General features: G+C 34.3%; 1 non-coding gene across 1 annotated transcript; it reads right to left on the bottom strand.

Moving 5' to 3' along the window:
- Positions 1-7,143: 7,143 nt before the first annotated feature.
- On the bottom strand, positions 7,144-7,250 carry LOC121227069 (small nucleolar RNA R71). The gene has a single exon (XR_005924722.1). It is a non-coding gene; the product is annotated as a small nucleolar RNA R71 (small nucleolar RNA).
- Positions 7,251-7,629: the final 379 nt, after the last annotated feature.

Genomic DNA, 7,629 nt, shown 5'->3' with positions numbered 1-7,629 from the left:
ATTAGCAAATTCAAATAGCCATATACATATGTATACAGCATCCATAAATATGAACATCTTTGAACACATGCATAGCATATAAAAATCCAACTAATATGATAAGGCTAAATGTCATGTACATATGTCTTAACTTAATCCATAAGTGAACACCAAAATTTGTATCATGCATATGTTTTAATCTTTACCTAACGATGTCATAATTTACCTTAACCCAAATAACATCCATAATGAACCATACAACCGAATACATAACATCATCACAAATATCATGTAATTTGGTTACACTCTCGATATAGACGCAATACAAGACCAAACATATATATACAACCTAATCAGTATATTCATGCCACATCCGAATTCAATAACTAACCACAAAATGCAAACACATTGCATAAGTTATAATTAACCAGGACACATTACATAATAATAAAAAGAACTTAAATCATAATCCAACAAAACCGAAGCTAAATAAAGAAATTAAGCCATTTTGCATGACCTTTTACATAACCAAAATCCACCATTTCAAAACGAAATCCAGCCTATACATGCCATAGTTCCAAAATGCAACTTATAAAATACCGAAAACGATCGATAGTGTGATAGACTTTGCTGACAATCCTCGAGCTTGTAACTTGAATCCAAAATCTATAAAACAGAATAAACATGAAAACAAAAAGTAAGCTATAATAGCTTAGTAAGTCATAAGCAAATAAACATCCCCATGATATAATCAACTCATTTTAAACTAATCCAAATTTCATTACCATTATCAAGCTTAACAACAAATCTACAAATTGGCCGAATGCTCACTTAATCAATTTGACCTAATATTATTCAATTTTCAAAGCCAAAATGTCTTAATATAATTAAACATGCACATATGCATTTATTTAAGAACAAGAACCATGATAAAACATCATGTACATATACCACTTATGTGGCTGAATATACCTGATCACATATATGCACATATCCAAGAATCAATTCTACAATATTCATACCATTTATTTACAAGGCCGAATACACATACTAGATTCACATGTAGTCTCCATTTGTATCACACATAATTAGTAACAAATATCAAGTTTCTTATTTACCTTATTTCAAGTAAACAACAAGATAACTCATACCTAATCATTTAGCTCATTTAACGTATTCAATTACCACCTCAGCATAAAGTCTTTTAGGCATAAACTTATAATAATTCACCGGCATAAAGCCTGCTAGGCCTAAGCTTGTATCACACACCGGCACAAGGCTTGCTAGACTCAAAGTCTAATTTTATACATCGGCAATAAGCCTGCTAGGCGTAAAGCCCCGATTAAATTCATCAGCACAAGGCTTGCTAGGCTCAAAGCCTGAATATCACTATTATAAAGCTGTCTCATAAACAATTCATATATCAAAAATCCCAGATATTCCATATAGTTCATACGGCCTTTCAAATGTTATAACTCAGTCGAATTAAACTCAAATACATTATTTCCATGCTTAATCATATTCGGCTAACTCTACTATAAATCTATGAATTCCAATTCAGCATATTAAATTAAGTTACAATCAAAATTACCGATGTTTCATTGCTTAAAGACTTACTTCAGATATCAACGAACGATGTAAATCGACTATTTGACTATTTTTGTTTTTCCCGATCCAAGCCCGGTTTCTTTTGTTCTTGATCTATACAATTTCAAATTAATCTCATTCAAACACAATTTTATTCAATTTAATCCAACAACACATAAATGGGCAAATTACCATTTTACTCCTGATATTTCATACTTTTACAAATTAATCCTAATTGCTTAAAACACAAAATACACGAAATCTCCATGTAACATACTTAGGCCGAATGTTCCTCTAGTACATACAAATACACACATTTCATTTATTTTGCATTTTAGTCCTTCAATTTATTATTTTTGCAATTTAGCCCCAATTACTCAAATTCATCAAAAATTTCAATACAAAACATATTAATCCAAAACATATCTTTCATAATTTATCATCAAATATCACAAAACACAAATATTCATCAATGGCATAACTCAAAATATTCATCAAAATCAGAAATTCTAGCATGGGTCGGATAGTATTCGAAGCAACGATCTCAAAAACGTAAAAATTATCAAAAACCGTAACCAAACTAACCTTGAATTTGAACCAACAATGGCCGAATACCTAGCTTTGTTATTTCTTTTCTTTCTTCTTTTTTATTTCAGTCAAAAGATGAACATTCAACATGGCTTTTTAATTTTTCTAATAATATAACATATATATCACTTATTATTTTACACATTTAACCTTTTAAAATTAATTAGTAAACCATAGATATCATGTCCAAAACCGTCCACTTATATATGAAATGGTCCATTATCACTTTAAATGCTTCATATTAATAAGACAAGTTCAATTCGGTCCTTACATATTTAACCACCAAATTTTTCACTTTACGCGATTAAGTCCTTTTATTTAATCGGGCACCTAAACGACAAAATTAAATTACAAAAATTTCACACATACTAATTCACACATAATAAACACGGAAAATATTATTTAAATATTTTTTAACTCGGATTCATGGTCCCGAAACCACCATTCCGACTACGGTCTAAATCAGGTTGTTCCATATTCTTTAAAATATTTTTTTTCAAAAACTCTGATAACTCTGCAAGGCCATCTCAGTGGCTGATGTAGTCTATCAAATTCTGTTCTAACGTCTAGCACTGGTTGGGGAAGTTATAGTTACCCTCATATGATATTATTGATTTCTTTAAGTTAAATTTGTCCACTCAATACAATCCTATTTTATCTCATTTGCACTATTGTGTCTTCTTAATGATTACTATGATCATTGTCAACAAATTCCCACGCCGCATTGGATTCCATAGAATCTTTCTCGGCATCCATGTCATTTTTCTAGAACTTGGAATCAACGTCCTGTATAGCCTCCTTGTAAGTGAGTGGATCATCATCCTCATGATTGGCTTCTGTATTATAAATACAATCATCATAGATGAAGGAGTCCAATTTCCTATTAAATCTCCCACTACGAAGGATTCTCCTATGTTGTTGATTGTTTGTAGGTCTTTTTACAATTTTCTCGAGAATTAAACTTGGTGATTGTTCTACAACTCCCGAAAGTTCCTCGAGTACCACTTTACTTCTTGGCTTAAAATTATCCATGTAACTTTCCTCAATGAAAGTAGTATGAGTAAAAACTTTAATCGAACTATCCTTAGGACTGTAGAATAATCCACCTTTTTTTTTCCTTTTGGATATCCTACAAACATGCATAATTCTATTTGTGCATCCAACTTCTTCACATCCTTATTCAGAACGTGTGTTGAACAACCTCATATTTTAAGATGATTTTGAGTGGGTTTCATTCTATGCCACTATTCATAAGGTGTCTTACAAGCAAACTTGGTTGGCACACTATTCAAAATATAGCAAGTCGTTTGTATCACACATCTTAGAAGGAAGTAGGGAGTTATGGATAGCTTAACATTGAATGAACCATGTCAAGTAAGGTTCTGTTCCTTCTCTCAGCTATGTCATTTTGCTCTGGAGTGTCTGGCACAATCAACTAGGATAAAATCTCATTATCTATGAGGTATCCTAAGAACTCGTTCGACAAATATTCCCCACCTCGGTCAACTGAATATTTTTTATGGATAAATAAAATTATTTTTCCACTTCTACACGAAACTCTCGAAATTTATCAAAGGTTTTACTTTTTTTGTGCATTAGATAGACATATCGATATTGAGAATCGTAACCTCCTTAGGCATTGATGCTCATGGGACCACATACACCAGTGTGAACAAGTTCTAAAGGTTGGTTGGTCGTTGTACCTTTCACATTAGAAGACCTCATATCATCTTACCTTTCAAGAAAGATCCATATTGTGGAAGACTAACTTCCTTAAACATACTTAAGGGACCATCATTCACGAGTCTAGTGATTCTTTCTTACTTAATATGATCATGTCTTAAGTGCCATAGGTACCCCTCATTAGAGTGAGAAGTTTTAAGCTTCTTATTCACCATTTCAGTTTGAAGCATTAAGTAGTTATTTGGTTTGATAAATGAGAGATTGCTTTCATCCATCCATTACAGATTAAAGAATGACTTTTTGGAATAACAATCCCTTTTATTGAATGTCATGGAATAACCGTCTTTAAATAAACATGCTACAAAAATTAAATTCCTCTTAAAATAAGGTACATAAAACACGTATTTCAAAAATTCTTCCTAAAATTATAAAATGAAAAATAATTTTTCCCACTGCTCCGGCTGAAATATAGTTCCCATCTCTGGTTCACAACGAGAGGCTCCTGTCACGCAGACTTCTCATTTTACTAAACCTATATAAAGAAACACACATAGTTAGTGGCTCCAAAATCAATAACCCATTTGCCAATTAATTCTTCCACTAAGCAAGCTTCAACCATAAAGAGTTCTATACCTTTGTCATTTTCAACTAGATAATCCAAATACTCTTTGCAATTTGATCTAAAGTGCCCTTTTTCCTGTTGTAAAAGAAACATTTGATTTTTTTAGGATCTTTTGACTTCTTAGTCTTCTTCCTATCCACACGAGTAGGAACTGAAGACTTAGTTAATTCCTTCTTTCCCTTAACGTTTTGCTTTCCCTTAGAGGGTGAGGAGAAAGAGCTCATAGCTAAGTTTGCCTTAGGTTTCTCTTGAACCGACTTAACACCATTTAGCACCAACTCATGGGATTGTAATTCCTTCATTGGTTGTGTCAAGGTAAGCGCATTGATCCGCAAGTTGTAAACGGCCCTAAAGTCAAGGAACTCCTTGGTCAATGATTTGAACACTATTTTAGTCTGAATGTTCGCATCTAGTTCAACCCCATTGTCCTTCGCTTAGAATCCCATAAGCTTAAGCATATGTTCTTTGACTAGAGTGTCTAGTTTCAACTGAAAGTTCATCAAATTTGTAATAGCTTATTGTCAAGCAAATGTAACTTGGCCTCCAATCAAATCCTCCAAATTTGTTATGATCTTTTTGGTAATACAAAAATTCTCATGTTGCTTTTGTAGCACACTGATAAACGCCAAATTATACATGTTTTTACCTCAAATACTTAGCATACTTATGGATGTTTATTACTAGATTTGTGGATTTTGGCGCTCTTAATCCAATTATTTCATGTTTTGTACTCAGGAGAGCACCAAGAGTCAAAAGGAGCCAAAAAGAAGCCAAAAAGGGACAAAACGGACCAAATCGACAAGATGACACGACCTAAGCCTTGCCACATGGGCTACTCACTCGTCCGTGTCTTTCGAGGGCGTCGACCAAGGCTTTCACAATTCACACGGCCTGGCCATTGACCCACACGGACGTGTGCAATTTAATGGGTGTCCCTGCCGAGCCCAAGTTAAGTCCAATTTGGAAAAGGCCGCTTTTGAGGGTTTCTAGGCATTTCAAAGCCTATAAATACACCCTAGTAGAGGAGAAAAAGGGGAGATAGAGAAGGGGGAGTAAGGAATTACTCCAAGATAGCCGATTGATCCATCTCAAAAGTCGGATTCATCATCAAGGCTGAAGATCTCTCCTCAATTTCCCTTCAGGAGTTTTGGGTTTTTTTTTATGTTTTATATTCTTTATTCTTCTGAGATGTTTTCTTATTTAGTTATGAACTAAACCCCTAAATACCTAAGGGGAATGAAACCTAAGACGAATCTTGTTATTATTTTTCTGAATCGTATGATAAATATTTAACTTGTTCTTAATTATGTGTTCTTAATTCTTGTTTTGATATCCCAGGATACTGATTCAAGACATGCTCTTATTCAGAGGAGGAATAGACCCTTTCTAAGAGTACTTTTGTCATAATTAAGCGGAGTTGATTGCACGCCTAGAAATAGGGTGACAAGATTTTGCCGGATTAGGGTGAAACTTAATAGGGGGATCCATAGATCAAGTTAATGCAACCCTAGAGTGTTAATTAGAGAAAAGTCTCGGTTATTCAATCTAGGGATTAGACATTATTGGTCTTGAATGGGGATAATAACATAACTTAGGGATCTCTACGGAACAAGTTGAATGAATAAATCGTCCGATTCGGAGCCAGAATAACAAGTAAAGTCTAGGTAGATTTTTCTTTAGGTATTGTCTCAAGTCAATCGATTTTCCCAAAGCAATTCCCCAATTCTTTTCTCTGTGTGTTCTTAGTTTAGATAATTAGTTAATTAAAACAAAACCCTATTATTCTTAGGATAGATAATAAAAAGACAGTCATTACTAGTACTTTTGGTTCCCCTGGGTACGATATCCCGGTCTTGCCATTACTATACTATTGTTCGATAGGTGCGCTCACCTTTTCATCGTGATAATAGTTAGTCTGGGTTTGATCTTCATTATAAATACTTATTACTTGTTACGAATCACGCGATCAAGTTTTTGGCACCATTGCCGGGGAACTAAAATAATAGGAACGCTAAATTTTTATTACCTTAACCATTTATTTTCCTTGCAATTTATTTTTATTTAATTTTATTATTATTATTTATTAATTTACTTTTTCTTTCTCTTGGCAAGTTTTTATAGTTTATGACTAGAAGAAACCCGTCGAGACCATTACTTTTTGGCGAAGAAATCGATCGTACAGTTCGTAGAAATCAGAGAGAAATAAGGCACATAGAGAACGAGCAAGAAGACGATACTCAAACTCCAACCGAAGAGATGGCTGAAAACCAAGGCAATCAGCTACCTCTTGCAATTGCGGCTAATCAAAATCCTGCTCCACGTACTATGTATGATTATGCTAAACCTTCTCTAACAGGAACTGAATCTAGCATAGTTAGACCTGCTGTAGCTACAAATAATTTTGAATTAAAACCTAACACTATTCAGATGATACAGCAGTTTGTTTAGTTTGATGGTTTGCAGGATGAAGATCCCAACGCTCACTTAGCAAATTTCCTGGAATTTTGCGATACATTCAACATCAATGGCGTTTCGATGATACCATTCGTCTTCGGTTATTTCCTTTTTCATTGAGGAACAAAGCTAAATAGTGGTTGAACTCGTTACCACGAGGGTTAATTACTACTTGGGAACAAATGACCGAGAAATTTTTACTAAAATATTTTTCGCCGACTAAAACGGCTAAATTACGTAATGATATCTCTTCTTTTGTGCAGATGGATTTAGAAACACTTTACGATGCATGGGAGAGATACAAGGACTTACTGAGAAGGTGCCCTCACTATGGGTTACCGCTTTCGCTGCAAGTACAAACATTTCACAATGGTCTGAATCCCTCGATTCGACAAATGGTTGACGCAGCTACTGGCGGAACCATCAACATTAAAACACCGGAAGATGTCTATGAGTTTATAGAGGAGATGTCACTGAATAACTATCAGTGGCAAGTCATTAGGACTAAGCCAACGAAAATAGTCGGCGTTTTTAATGTCAACTCAGTTACTATGCTATCAAATCAGGTAGAACTTCTCAATAAAAAGATTGATGGTTTACTTGGTTCTACGCAGGTATATCCAGTAATGAGGTGTGACTCAAGTGGAGGAGGTGTGCATACAGAATATCAATCCTTCAATCCCACAACCGAAGAGGAACAAGTCAACTATATGGGT

This window comes from Gossypium hirsutum, chromosome A03 (assembly GCF_007990345.1).
Source record: "Gossypium hirsutum isolate 1008001.06 chromosome A03, Gossypium_hirsutum_v2.1, whole genome shotgun sequence".
NCBI lineage: Eukaryota > Viridiplantae > Streptophyta > Magnoliopsida > Malvales > Malvaceae > Gossypium > Gossypium hirsutum.
The sequence above is the reverse complement of the archived record's forward strand: the minus strand, read 5'-3'. Positions and strand labels throughout refer to the sequence as shown.